Genomic DNA, 14,477 nt, shown 5'->3' with positions numbered 1-14,477 from the left:
TTTGCTGAGTGATCCTTCCAGGAGATGTCTGGGTAACTGAAGTCACCCATGACAACCATGGTCCTGGAGCATGCAGCCTCAGCCAGTTCCTGGGCAAACTTCTGGTCAAGCTCAGGACTTTGGGTGGGAGATCTGTAGTAGACTCCCACCGTTGTGTCCCCTGTGCCATGTCCCCCACGGATTTTAACCCAGAGGGTCTCTAGTCCACCCTGGTTGCCAAGATCAGTTTGCAGGGACGTGTAGCTTTCCTTAACATAGAGAGCTACACCCCTGCCCCTTTTAGCTACGTGATCTCTCCTGTATAGAGTATAGCCATCAATACTCAAGGTCCAGTCATGGGTGGAGTCCCACCAGGTCTCCATTATCCCTATGCCATTGTGTTGTGTCCTGCATTTCCAAGCAGCTGTTTACCTAAAGAGTCCTAAAAATTGCCTACTTAAACCCCTCTCTCAGTATAACTACAAGGTGCAAACCAGAAATATGAAAACGTACCAAATGCCTCAGGCAAAAGCGGAGGAGATAAGGGTACTGCCAATGCACTGCTGCTGCAGTGGGAGAGGAGTAGTTGGTTAGCATGTTTCTTGTGCAGTCCTTGTGTTCACTTTAACTTATTTAAATAGTTTTTAATGCAATCACTGCAACTTGTGTTTTTGGGAAATTGTCGTCATGGCACTTCAGTGGTAATTCAGTTCAGATCTGGTTCAGTAGATGACAGAATATTTAGAATCACAAAGGCAGAGCAGGACTAGTCCTTATGCAGCACAGTGGAAAGTCTCTCAGCCTTTAAAATAGTAAATGTGAAGTCTCCTGTCCCTCTTCCCTTCTCCCAGTGATGGTACATTTTCATTATTCCTACTTGTAGTGCTTACAATTAAGACATCGCCAGCATTTTCTGCCAATCTCATGGCACCCTAGGGTGGCGCTGCTTGAGAATTGCTGCCTGTGGCAGTTTGGAACTGAATGAGTTCTTGTAAATGGTGGGAAGCTTAAGGTTTTTCTGAGATGAGCTATTAGACCTCTAGTTTGACCTGGTACCATAGTTTGGGCAGTCTTCGTAAGACAAAGTGCTTTCACTTTTATGCTCAGGTTTGCAAGGTTTTCAGGACATTGGTTTTCCTGCACTCTGGTTTGTCTCCTGTATTTTATCTCGTGTAGCTGCACAGGGAGGAGCCCTGGCATCTTGAGTTTGCGGCAGGGATAGTAAAATTTCATGCATCAGAAGCCCCAGAGGTGCTATAATTCTTGGATGAGTGCCCAAAAAAGCCTCGCTAGAACACCTGAGTTACAAGATTTTGGTATCATTACCTGCCATGGGTAGAAACAAATGCTGGTAACCATGTGTTCTCAACCTGCGTGACACGGATGAACAGGCTGGGTTACGTTGACGTTCCCTTCGTGGATAGAGGGGAAAAGGGGGACAGGCTTGAATGGAAAAAGAAGCCTGGGAAAAGGCTAAGAACCACTGCTGGCGAAAAACGGCCCTAATCTGCTCTAGAAAAATGCTGACAGCATAGGAACAGCTATACTAGCAACATGTTGTTTTTTTTTTGGTATTGCTTATTTGTGCATTTATGTAAGAGTAGTGCACTGTAGAATTTTGCAATACGTATAGTCTGATTTTTAATATAAAGGTGCCAGGTTGTGGCTGCCTAATATAATTAGTCATAAAAAGATGAAGTTTCTAAATTAAATTGCAGTGGAGCAGCAGCCTGGGTTCCAGTACTCACAGGTAAGTGTCCTAATAACCAAGCTATCATTCTTTTTCTGGCTCAATTTAGTTGTATCATACAAAGTGGAAGAGTTTCAGCAAGAGTCAGTTAAGAGCCATCCCAGGCTATCCAGTTGCTCACTCTTGGCAGATGGATTCCAGTCCTTGCTTCAGATATGACATGAGAGGGATTTGAATGTGGGTCTCTGATATTACAGTAAGCACCCTGACCACTGGGCTACTGGCTATTAAAGGGGCTGTGGGCATTCCCACCAGCTCTCTCTTTTTGTAGTACAAGGTCCATTCTAGTTGTAGTAGCCATGTACCAAGAATGCCTACCAGACTGCAGGCCAGAGACAGGATCACCAGGGGAATTTCTTGTTTTTGAACAGTTTGGTCATGTCAGTATATGAGAATGAGTGTGTATAGGGAATACGGGTGCCTCCCTAGCTTTGGTAGTTGAAGCAGAGATTTTAACTATTTGAATGTTTGTGGTATCATAGGAAAGTGTAGTTGGCATGAACTTCATGAGGTCATGTAGTGCAGTCCCTTGCTCAAGGCAGGATTATCTCTGACCAGACAGACACCCAAGTCTTTGCAGACCTTCCCTAGAATCACTTGGCAACAGAGCCAGGATAGAATCCTGTCGGTCTGGGTTGCAACCTGACCTATCTATCCAGTAGGCTACATTACTCCTTAAGTCTTCCACCTGGTATCTCAAACCCAATACATCTCATATGGCATCTCAAATATTGGCTTCTACACATCCAGAATGGAATTGGTGGTAGTGAGCATAGGGCCACTTAGAATAGCCCAGCTCTTTCAAAGTGCACATGATATTTAACTTCTCGGGAGCTTTGTGTTCAACCCAGTAAGTTTGGGGTCTTCTATGGCGAGGCCTGGAACTTTGTTGCCCTTGGAAGCCTTTACCAAAAAAAAAAAGTCTGACTTCAGCAATGTTTATCTCTATCTGCAAAGTCTGACAGGATTTCTTCCTGGTTCTGAGCAGGTAAGCTGGATCCCATTTCTGTGTTCAAGAGGAGCTGTGGTTGGAGGAAGGTATATATATGTATGTTGCTTCTGGTTTCTGGGCCCGTCCGAGTGCTGTTCATTTAATTTGAGATGCGGGAAGTGGTAAGGAGGAACAGATCCAAGGCTAATGCTAAATTGGGCTTTATCCCTGATAGGGATTTGGGTGACAGTGGTGTCGATGTCTGACAACTGCCCAGATCAAGGTTAATGACATGAGAACTGTTTGTTTGCAGCAGCAGTTCTCAGGCATGATCTATACCCTGCAGGCTGGGTCCTTACCTGCTGCCTAGCTACAGTTGAGGATTGGATGCAGATATATCGAAGCTGAATCCAGGCAAGACAGGTGATGGTGGTGGCAGACCTTGTGACTTGGGGCAGGACAGACGCACATCATTGGGGTGCAACCACCCTCTGTCACTCGGGTAAGTACTATCTATGTGCCAAGTTCATTTGGCAAAAACTGTGGGAGGTCGTCCTTGGCAGTCACTCCTCCTGTTCAAGAACTCCCTCCCCTTGTGGTCTGTCTGAGCCCAAGTCTAGTCTTCTGGAAGCCTTGGAAGACCTTATTTGGACAGGCCTTCAGCAAGGTGGGGTTACGTTTTGAGATGATGTCTGGGGAATTTGTTCCATCACATACTATTTTATATTAATATTTGTGTCTGTCTTTATAATCTGTCTATATTGTGTGTTTTTATTTATTCTAAGCCACCCTGAGCTGCTTCTGGGGAGGTTGGCACATGCATTTAATTAATAGAATAAAACAAATTTCAGTTTGGCCTTACCTATCAGTGTGTCCTGCTTGTGGTTGTTCAGCAAACCTCATTCTGCCATCACCACTCTCTTCCCATCCTTCCTGGCCTTAATGTCAAGTTTAATTCTGGGTGTCCTCTTTGTTAAAGGAAGGTTGTTATTCCTAGGAACTGGGATGAGCCCAGCACTAATGATGCTGTATAAAGCTCAGTACTGAAGATGGCCAGTAGGTGCCAGAAGTGCCTCATCTAACCAGCACGGCCAACAAAGGAGTGGAAGGGATGAATTTGAAATCTTACTGCCACTGACTTCATGTTGTTGTAGTTAAGTATTGATCTGCAATTCTTGTCTGCTTTTCATGACTTCTGTGCTGCCAGGCATTGAAGCAGCTCATCTGACCCCTGGCAAGTCTCTTGGGCAAATATTTCTTAAGCAGGCATCTCACTGATGATTATATAGGGATTTGCTGCTCTTTTTGAGGACACATCACAGCCTGGATTCAGGGAGGTCTTGCTCTCAGGCCCCCTGTGCTCCTGGGAAGTGACTGGATGATCTGACTAGATGCTTTAATGCTTTTCAGTTCATCTTTCAATTTCTCTGCTCATGGTTTATTCATCCATAAATCAGTGCCTCAAAAATTCCAAATAGTTAACAAAATGTGCAGACAAATGGAAACTAAAGAGCAGCCTGAGGGTAGTGAGGGAGAAGGAAAGCAAAGAGGGGAAGGGAGGGGGAAGAGCAGAGAGAAGACTGGACACCTGAGCTGCTTTAGCCTTGAAAATTACAGTGCACAAATATTGACTTGCTGCTGGTGTCTCATTCGAAAGCTGACTATGATAAATGTTCAGGTGTCAGGGCACATTCCTTACCTGAATTCTTAGTGTGATCTCAGATTTTTTTTCCCCCCTGCCTTCTTTCCTTTGATAAACTGCCAGGGGTTTTGTGTACAAACTAAGCTGTCACCAATATGTGGTTGTTTTCCCTGTTCTTTGGGAGGCAGAAATTTAGTCATGTACCTGGGAATTTAGAGACTGCTGTGTGGAAGACTGAGCACTGGCTAGACAGCTGCCTAGATGCTTGCTCCCTTTTCTGACTTCACTAATTTACTACCAGTGAAACATGCTAAGAATGAACTTGCAGCTCATGGCTTTGACTCCTTGAGTTCCTCATTATGAACTTGATCCAATAACATTGTCCACCTCTCTTCCACTCTGCCCAACGTTGTATCAGCTCCCGTCTTACAGTATTGTGCCGGTTACTTAATATTGGTAATGCACTCTGAATATATACTGTGCTACCAACAAGACAATTCTGTTGTGTAAAGCAGCTGAAATAGATTCCTCCTGCCGGGTCCTGATTTCAAGGTTCGGCATGACCCTGGCACTAGGTGATGACCCCCTAAAGTGGTGCACAGACTGTAGCCTCTTGTTCTGCTGCCGTAATGACCATAGTTCAGACCGTGAGGTCCTACAGTTCTAAAGATCCTTTAGTTTGCTAGGGTGGGGGGCTGCCTTTCTTGTGCATGCATGTGTAGTGTTGAGCACAATGAATCTCCAATTCCCACTACTCTGGCTTCTAGGTGCCACTGTAGTGCAACTAATGGCTAGTCATTTTTAAAAAATAAATAAATAAAAAATGACCAGATCCCTGAGCTCTCAGGACCTGGCAGCTTATAAAGCTTTTTGGTTTGCTGTAACAGCAGGTCAAAAGAGCCCAATTGAAATGGGAGAAAATAGCTTCTATTTAATGTGGGCTACAGAAATGCATGAAAAACAGCTCCTCATTCAAACAGGGCAAATAAATATCCCACCAGCATTTATTTGGTCGTCACCTTGAAGATGACTTTTAATGGCTCAGTTGCTGTCTGAGAGAGGAATCCTCTTTGGAACAGCTAGTTTATCCTTTGAGCACCCTCTCTAACTGCACTAACTTTTTGGCCTTTTTCTCAAAGGTGCTGCAACAGCATAAATCTTTGAAGTCAAACAGATCATCTACAAAGAAAAACCTCTCAGAAGTGAACCTGGGACATTGTGTAATGAGAAATCCAAGCATCCCTGTCTCTCTCTATCTGTGCTGATAGAGGGAGCTAATACTGTCCACCAAAGGGATGAATAAATGAGATTTGCATGTGAACCAATCTCTTCAAAGCTGGATGTGGGGAAGGAAGTTATGGAAATGCTCCAGGGGCTCTTCTAATCATGAAGATGGGATTAACTATAGCTAGATCCCTTAAATACCTTGTCCAAGTGTGGAGTACTCCCCGTGGTGTCATCTGCCTTTTAGCACTGAGGGAAAAGCTGCTCCCTTTAGGCTTCATATGTTTGTGTTTGAACATGTTCTCTATGCACCTCCCAGTGTTCTTGTACTTCTGCACACTATTTCCTGTGGGTGACCATACTCTTAGTTTTTCTCCAGTGCATTTACTGTCCTCAACAGCGAACAGCACTTGTCTGCTGGTTATTTTACTGACTTCCTGAAGCCTCTGCAATAAATTGTCTATACTACCTCTTGCTGATGGCACGTTTCTGGGGGAGAGAGTCTGTTGTGTTCTCTTGCACATACTAAACTCATTCTTTATAATTCTGCTGTTGACCGATGGGGGGCAATAAATGATTTATAACCATGGCAACAGTTGCTGTGGGAAACTAGGATCAACAAGAATCTTTTTCATGTCCACATCAATGAGTGTATTAAAAATCTTCCCACTCTGAATCAGGCAAGAGCATTTTGTGCCACTTTTAAAAAAATTCTGTAGAGGTAAGTGAAATTGAAATCCTATCCAGTGAAATGCTGAGCATTGGGACTGACGGTCCTTTAATTTTGTCTCAGGTGGAGCTATTTGTTACCTGGTCCCAAAAAACTCTTCTGCCTCCAACTGATTATTGGTCCCATGGGTGGCATCAGGTAGGCCTGGTTGGATTCTGGTTTTCTGTTTTATTTGACTGATATGCTGTTTCTGTAATGCAAAAGGCTTTTGGTTGAACTCTTACAACTTATGTGAAGTCAGCTGGGTTTTTTGGTAGCTGTTATGATTGACTGCTTTCCAGCGTTTGAAGGTAAAGGAAGCTTAGGTGATCACTGACCTTCTGTGTAATGTGAAGCTGTATATACCATAGTATATTCCATGCAAGTTTCTCAAAGCAATGAGAAGCAATTATAATTGGGATTACAGAATCAGAGGGGTCTGCATATTATGTGAAAGGCTATGGGAGGGAAAAGGAGGTAAGTTTAGAACGGAATACCTGGTAGTGAAGTGAAGCTTGTTCAGGAAAAGGCATGGATTAAATTAAACACTGGAGGAGGCCTTAACCAAATTTTGCTTTATCCCTAGAGAGCTCTGAACCAATTTATAACTCAGCTTTGGCATTCTCCAAAACAATTTTAAAATGTAATTGGAACTAGGAGGAATATGTCCTCTTTACAGCTGTAAATGTTCCCATTTAAACACTGACACTCCATTTAAGCTTCCATTTTCAGGGGCAGACTGCCCTAGCTGCAGTTGTTTCTTAAATGAATTTTTGGCTAGCCACACAGTTGAGGCTTGTTCCTCTGATGAGATGACTTTGCTTACAAAGTTCCATTCATTCTGACCTGGTTGTGCATCTCAGCTGTCCTTATATGCATTGGTTTTAACACTGATTCTGCATCCAGACAGTCCCCTCTCAAACACCCAAAGAGAAAAGACAGGTGAGAACTATGCCATGCTATTCTCAGGCTTTTCATCAACGGGTTGTGTGTTTATTGAGTGCATGCTGTCAAGTGAAGGACTGAGGGACTCCTGTCAAATTCTTGTGGCTTCCTTGATGGGATCTTGTCACAATATAAAAGGCCCAGCTGCCCCATGATTGACTGGAGCAGTTAAAGGATCAGGTAAGTGCCCTTCCATGCTACTATGGTTTTTGTTCTTGTTGAGAGCTATGCAGCACCAAGGGCTACTTAATGTATCTGCGAAGTTGTTAGCAGATTACCCTCGGATCATGGTGCTGATTTATGCTGCATCGTGGTCCAGCATCGCACAGGGAGCATCGAACCTAGGGGGATGGGCCTGTCTCCAGTGATGAATCCCCCACCCACCTCCTTTGCTGTTATCTGATTGTGTTAGTGGGTTTATAAATAGCAATGGATTTGGGATTGATCTCAGATCACTGGGTATGGCTTGAAAGATGAATAGTAAATTTACCAAAAGTAGAGTTTTGGGGAGTAGAGAAAGAGGAGGATTGAAACTACTTCTGAATTTGTGTCACATACACAGTGTAGTACAAACTGAAAACAGGGGTGGGGGGAGATTTAAACAAAAATACAAAAAATCATTAAAATTAATTTAAGCTTTTGAATATTTTGTTTAAAAAAGACTTTTTCTTTAAGAATGACCCAAATTAAAAGAGTTAAATGAAAAGTTTAAGTGATGAAAAAATGAAACAGAATATTATGGTTTGGGGCCAAACCAAACACTTCAGACTGACCCAAAAAAACTAAGAGCTTTTGTTTTGCCAAAATTTTCTGTTTAGATTTGACTCAAATTTTGATTTCCCCCCCCCGCCAATTTTCTGTTCCACTACCAAAATTTCTCCAATTTGCCCTATCTCTGTTCCTGAGAAAGGAGCCCGTGAAAGAAGCTGAGTGGGGCCAATCAATCATTGCTGAGGTAAAAATCCTGTCCCAAAATTGTTATCCTGACACTTCAGTCTTTCTAGCTGAGCAGAGCAATTCTTATGCTGCTCCTGGAAGTGGTCACTTTATTGCCATTTAAAAATAACATTTAATCGACAGATCTGTGCTTTGCTTTGTTGCACAAGTATGGCTAGCTTTGCTTTGCAGCTCACGGTCTGCTCTGCCTTACCCAGTCGTACAGTTTTGCTAAAAAGAGAGCCAGCTCCCAGGTCAGATGCTCCATTCACTTGGCTACTGATAGGGAGGTTGGCCGCTCTCCTTCAGAGAAGCGGGGTCTTTGTAGAATACAGCAACAGCACTGGAGAGACAGAAGGCCCCTCTAGCTGCAAGCTCACTTGTATCTCTAGAGCAGTATGGTTTTCAACCTTTTTAGATTCAAGGCACCCCTCCTTCAGTTTGAGGCACCCATCATTGTCCTTAAAGCACCTTTTGGAAAATGCCAGCTCCTACATTTTGCTCATTTCTTGACTACAGAAAAATGATGAAGCAATTCACCTGGTGCAAAGAACTCAGAAGGACCACAGCAGGTCAGAATGTTTTTGACACTGCAGCTTCCTAGTTTTATCTTGTGAATCATGTTTGCACACCTCACACCACACATGCTAACATTGTGTGGTATCCCACAACATCCTTGACAGGATTTTGACAGGCATGCTGCAACACTCTGGTTGAGAATTGCTGCTCTAGAGAAAGGGAAAAGAAAATCCTGGCAACTCTTACTGGAGTCCCTCTCATTTTTTCTTTACCCTTATTTGCACCGGTGTGGGAGAAGGTCCCAGAGTATGTGGCACAGTGTGTGGATCAGGCATGTGCTGGTGGCAGCTGCAAGATGGTTGGCTAGAGCTGGGGGATGGATAATTGAGGAGTGGTGGACGAGGTTGTTGGGCAGGATCCATATAAACAGTTGGGGTTGGGAGCCCTGGCCAGATGTTTACACATTAAAACCACTTTGGATTGATTTAGTCACAAAGGCTAGCACTACTGTTTTCCATCAACACGTTCTCAAAAGCCAGAAGTGAACAGGTACAAAACCAAAATGCTGTTATGGCAGATGCTGATTTCTTCCTATTCTACAGCAGCTTGGGAGGATGAGCTTAAAGAGACTAAAGTATTATTTGGAGATAGGAACTGATGTCTGGTTCCTCAGCGACAGCCAATCCTGGAACCAAACCTAGTTTTAAGAAATTCAGTTAGTGTTGTCAGATCTCGCCTTACAAGCAGGCTTTGTTTTCTGCCTCCACCATTAGGAATTCTTGTCTCTGTAGGTGTTCAGTCTGGCCCTGATGCCCCCAGGTTTCTAAATAAGTTGCATGAAGACTGGGAAGGAAGGGCTTGCCATAGGTCCATGTCTTCTTGAACCATCTGAGATCTGAGGACCTGCCTCCAGAGCTTCAGGGCACTGAGAACAGTCGTATCTCCAAGGTACTCCATCCAATTTTTTTTTTTTTTTATTTTGGCTCTTACTGTTGTGCAACATAAATATTTCCTTCCAGAGAGGAGGATGTTGCTATGTTTTCAAATGCCTGGAATGTTTGAAAAAAAAACAAACCAGAAGGAAGGCATAGCAAGGGTGTTTGAAGCAGAAAACAAAAATGGTTTTTGGGGATATTTTATAGATAAATAAGCTCTGGGCAAACTGATGAAACTAGTGAAGTCCCCCAGTATCAAACATGTATGAGCTATAGCTATGTTCTCTAACGTGCATTTCTTTGGTATGTAGCATTAAGCAGAATGTAATAAATCTCAGCTTTCCCTTTTTTTGGACTACTATGAGTTTTTAGCCTTTGAGACTGAAGAAAGAGACTATTCCTGCCTAAAAAGAATGAAATGGAATGGGTGCAGTGCTGGGTGACTGAGCCATTGGATAACCAGAGACAGTGACTCCCCTTCCTTTGGTTTGACAAGAATGCCAGCTCCAAAACTCGGTGGCTGTTGCCTTATTATCAGTGCTTATCTGTTGCATGGCTGATGAAATGCGATAGGGATGAGAGTAAAGCCTGAGGGACTGGGCACTGGAAGTTGCTGCAGGTTAAACAAATTCAGCAGAAGAAGTAGAGATAAGAGAAACCAGGGAAGAGGCCTAGCAGTGAGCCCAGTAAGGGGCATATTTTCTTCACTGTGCAACTGCTGCAGTAGGGCAGTGAACAAGCAGGGGCATTAAGACTTTACTTTTACCCCCATGGGCTCTGTATGGATCATTCACAGATAGTAGTGGGTGTTGCTGCACTCTGCAGGGAGCATGCCATGCTGAGCTCATACTCTGGCCCATGAGGTATCCTTAAACACAGTGTTCGGCCTGCCCCTCTGCATGAGCTTGACAAGCCAACTATAGAGCCCTTCAGGGACTGCCACAAATAATTCAACTGCAGGGAGGGGTGAGGAGGTAAGTGGTGGACAAAGGGAGGAGCTCCAGAAATGTGTGTGTAGGCTGGTGGAGCAAATTGGCTGAGCTCAGTGGTTCCCATGAGTCCCCTGGAGCCCATGATCACCCTACTAAGTCTGCAGCTAACAAGGGCTAGGGCTTTAGCACAGCTTAAGTGCTCCGCAGCAATTGTCCCTGTCCCTGCAATTACCCCTGGTAGGCAAGAACTAAACCAGGGCCATTCAGCTTTATTTCACTTGGGGGGGCTACCTGCCTGATTCAGCGCTCACAGCACAACAGGTAGAGGGACAGTCATTGTGGAGTTGAAGTAGGATAAAGCCCCACCCACTGTTAGTTGTAAGCACCTGAATAACAGTAACTGTGTAGATGGGAGGTCTCATTAAGTTATCCCCACTGTCAGCAGGGTTGCTCCTGGGAAAAGTCTGGCAACCCTTCGTTTCAGTCCACCAGAGGTAGTGAAATCCTGCGAAGGTGGGGGAGCATGGGCTCACCAGAGCTGAGGACTTGGCCCAGGGGCAGAAGCAGTCTGTAGTGTCACGTGCTCATGCTTGAGAGGAAACAGTGGCTTAGGCAGTGCTCTTAAGATTTATTTTTGCTCAAGGGCTTCAGATTAGAGCCCTAATTAAAGTTGATGAGTAGATGCTCCAAACTTCAGGTACAGGACTTAGTTGATTTGGGCTCAATGTGTCATTGCATTATTGCTGTTGAAGGATTGGAGTGGGATAGGTGCCTCTCCTCCACTCTGTGCAGATCTTCCTTCCTTTAACTTCCTTGGTCAGCTTGGGTCTTTCAGCGTCACCTAAAGATGCCTGCCCTTATTCCTCTTGGCATCACTTCCTTTGTCAATCCCTGGCTTGTTTAAGCCTTCTCAGGTCTGGGAGCTAAGCTGCTGGCTGGGGGGCAGATGAACAGCACTGTCTGATTCCTTAATAGCATTCTGTACTCTGAAGTGCTTTATGATGTAACAACAGAAGCTAGAGCATTTAGGGTGTGAGTCAGATGGGTTCTGGTCACGTCTAGTGTCTGAACCGCAAAACTCTGGATCTGGATTTTCAGAGGTCATGTGTGTTTAGAGCTGCTTTTTGTTGGATGTAGTTTCAGTTCAATGCCTGAGAGGAGAACTAAGTAGAAGAGGGAAGGGGCGATGAGAACAATGTTTGGCAAGTCCCCAGAGATGAAGGATGGTGAAGAAAGCAGAGCTAAGAGAAAACTGAATGCTTCAGCAGATGAGTTCCCGAATGTAGCCCGGCTCCTTCCTTTCCTTTCTGCAGAACTGTAAATATTGGTAGAGCTGATGCAGAGTCTTAAATAGCTGTAGCTACCTGGCCATAATTTCAAACTCTTGTCAAATGGCCCCCTAATTACATGTAGGGACATGGACAGCTGCCTATCCTTGTGGTTATTTATTTGCTAGGACTTCCAAGCTGATGGTAGTTCATCTGCAAACAGCCCTCATGGATTTTCAGTGACGCATACAGACTGCAGAGCAGACTGACTGCTCCTCAGCAGAGCTTAAAGCTCTGACTCTGGCCCCTCTTAGGTTTTCTTTTCTTTCTATTGGGGATGTAAAATATGGAACATATTCTCTTCTTGTTACCGGCCATCTCTCCTACTGAAGTTTTGCTAGGTGAACCTAAGAACTGCAACAGTGCTTCTGTGTTGAGAGCAGCCCTCACAGCTTAGAGAGGCACCTTATTTCTCCCACCTTTTCCATCCCCTACACAAAAGAGTGACCTTCCTGCTTTGTCCAAGGCTCTGCTGCTTTGGTTCCTCCATTGCATGGTGTGCAGTTTCAGTCCTACATTCCTGGGACAGTGCTATCTGTACCTTGAAGCATGCTTTGAACCACAGCCTAATGCATTAAGGGTTTGGTTCCATTGTCCATCACCTTTTAGTATCTGAATACATCCCATGGGAAGTAGATCGGCAGTAGCCAAAAGCCTACTGGACTTCCTGGAGGCTGGTGGGACTAGTTTCTATGATGTATAGTCAGGTCCTGTCTCATCCATTCTGGGATTTCCTTGATCTTCTCCCAGTGTAGAGTTCTATTAGTGATGCGTAGACCAAACGCTACACAGAAAAAGGACTCCATTCCCTTTGGATACTTCATCAGCCCTTCTCAGCCATTATTTAATCTGGATCCCTGGCATGTTTTTTTTTTTTTTCTTTTTTTTCCCAGCCTCCCTTTAGTCTGTCATTAAACCTGAAGCTGCCGGTCAGTATATTCACAGGGTAATTCTCGTTTATCTTGTGAATTAGGCAGAGAAGGTTTACCTTCTTGCCTTAAGGCTGATGTAGAGAAGTGCCTTGTCATAGGGCAATATCATATTCCAAAGGACTGTGGTGAGTGATCCAATACCTCTGGGCATGATAGTTTGTATCCAAGCTAGCCAAGTCACCAGAGCTCTGCAGGGCGCTGCTGACAGCGCTACCTTGCTAGCCGCTGGTTGCCCAAACTTCGTAGCTGGAGGGAGCACCTGGCGGGCAATTTGCCAGGAACTGCAGGCCTGGGCATAATTTACATATAAATAAATGTACGTTTTAAAAGTACCATCCCAATAATGACTCTGATGCAGATCTCCCCAGGCAGATGCATGAAAATAGCTTTTGGCTGAATGCACCTGGAATTAAACGAAATGGGCATTCCCTGAGTGGTTTGAGAGGAACAGCAGCTCTGCTCCTGTGCTTGAAGCTGTATAGTAAGGTGCACAGGAAGAAGGACTATGCTGCAGACTTGTTTTGGCTGTGCTCTGGGCTTCGTTGACCTAATAGAATGAGCCGGTCTGCACTAGCACTTCACAGCTCTGCCCTTTTCCCTTGAATTGAAGGGTACCGTTTTTGCCTCCCAGGGGTAATTCCCTTAAATTGAAGGAGGCCTCATTTTGCATGACTCCTAAGTGCATTGACCAGGTGAATGGTGGTGTTGGATGGCTGGGTAAAAGCAAGGGAGGGTGTAGGGGAAAAGCGGCTGGGCCTCACGAACACTCACAACAGCTGTTGGTGCTTTCCACTGCAAAAACTTAACACAAAATATGGTGGCCATCAGGCTCTGATGAGGATTGGCCAGGCACTGTAGAGAGACGGACAGAAAGCTTGCGTTGCCTGACCTGGGCTCTGCTACACTCATGTTCTCAAGTCACCAGAATTTCTGCTGACCTCAATGCTATTTATTAAAGCAGTAGCTAAAGCTGACAAATTTAATACAGGCCTAGAGTTACTTCATGGAGCGTTCAGCTTTGATAGATGGCTGTATGTGAAAGTGAAGTCAGATAACAGAGTTATAGTTAGAGGAAACAAGCTGTCTCCTCATTTCCCCTGTCTGCAGGTTCAACTTTGCTTTTATGTGGCTCCCGGTCTGGTCGTCTTCCGACCTGGCTTATTTGGTGTTTGATGATGTCTTGTAACAGGGAATGGTCGGAACCAGGCTCCCTCATCTAGAAAAAAAGTTGGGTTCTGGGTCTGAGTTGTTCAGATCAGCCCCTTCTCCAGCTTGAAAATTACTTTTGTAATGGGATTTCCTTCAGATGAACAGTCTGCTTCCTGCAGTGCCAGGGGCTGTTGTACTCCTGTTACCAGTGCTGACATGGATGTTGGGGAAAGCTCTACTCCCAGCACCAAGCATGTCCCTTTACAATGTAGAGATGCACACAATGATCGACTCCTAAGCCACAGGGATAAAAGCAGGGCATCCTCATGGGAAAGTTACCAGTCTTTACAGCTCTGGAGATTGAAATCTTCCATCCATGGTGCAGCTACAGCCCATGGGTGTAGGACGGGTGGCAGGGAACTCTTTATCCATGATCTGTGACTGGCAGGGCAAACAAGTGGGAGCAAGAAGGGAGTTCATCTTCTGTGAGCTTTCTGCTCCAAACCACATTGCCAACAAAGGAGCAAGCCTTGGTGGTGATTTGGGGACACAGATACTTGCTCCCT

The sequence above is a fragment of the Crocodylus porosus genome, unplaced genomic scaffold (genome assembly GCF_001723895.1).
Source record: "Crocodylus porosus isolate Cpor-Errol unplaced genomic scaffold, CroPor_comp1, whole genome shotgun sequence".
NCBI lineage: Eukaryota > Metazoa > Chordata > Crocodylia > Crocodylidae > Crocodylus > Crocodylus porosus.
This window is presented reverse-complemented; position numbering follows the sequence as displayed.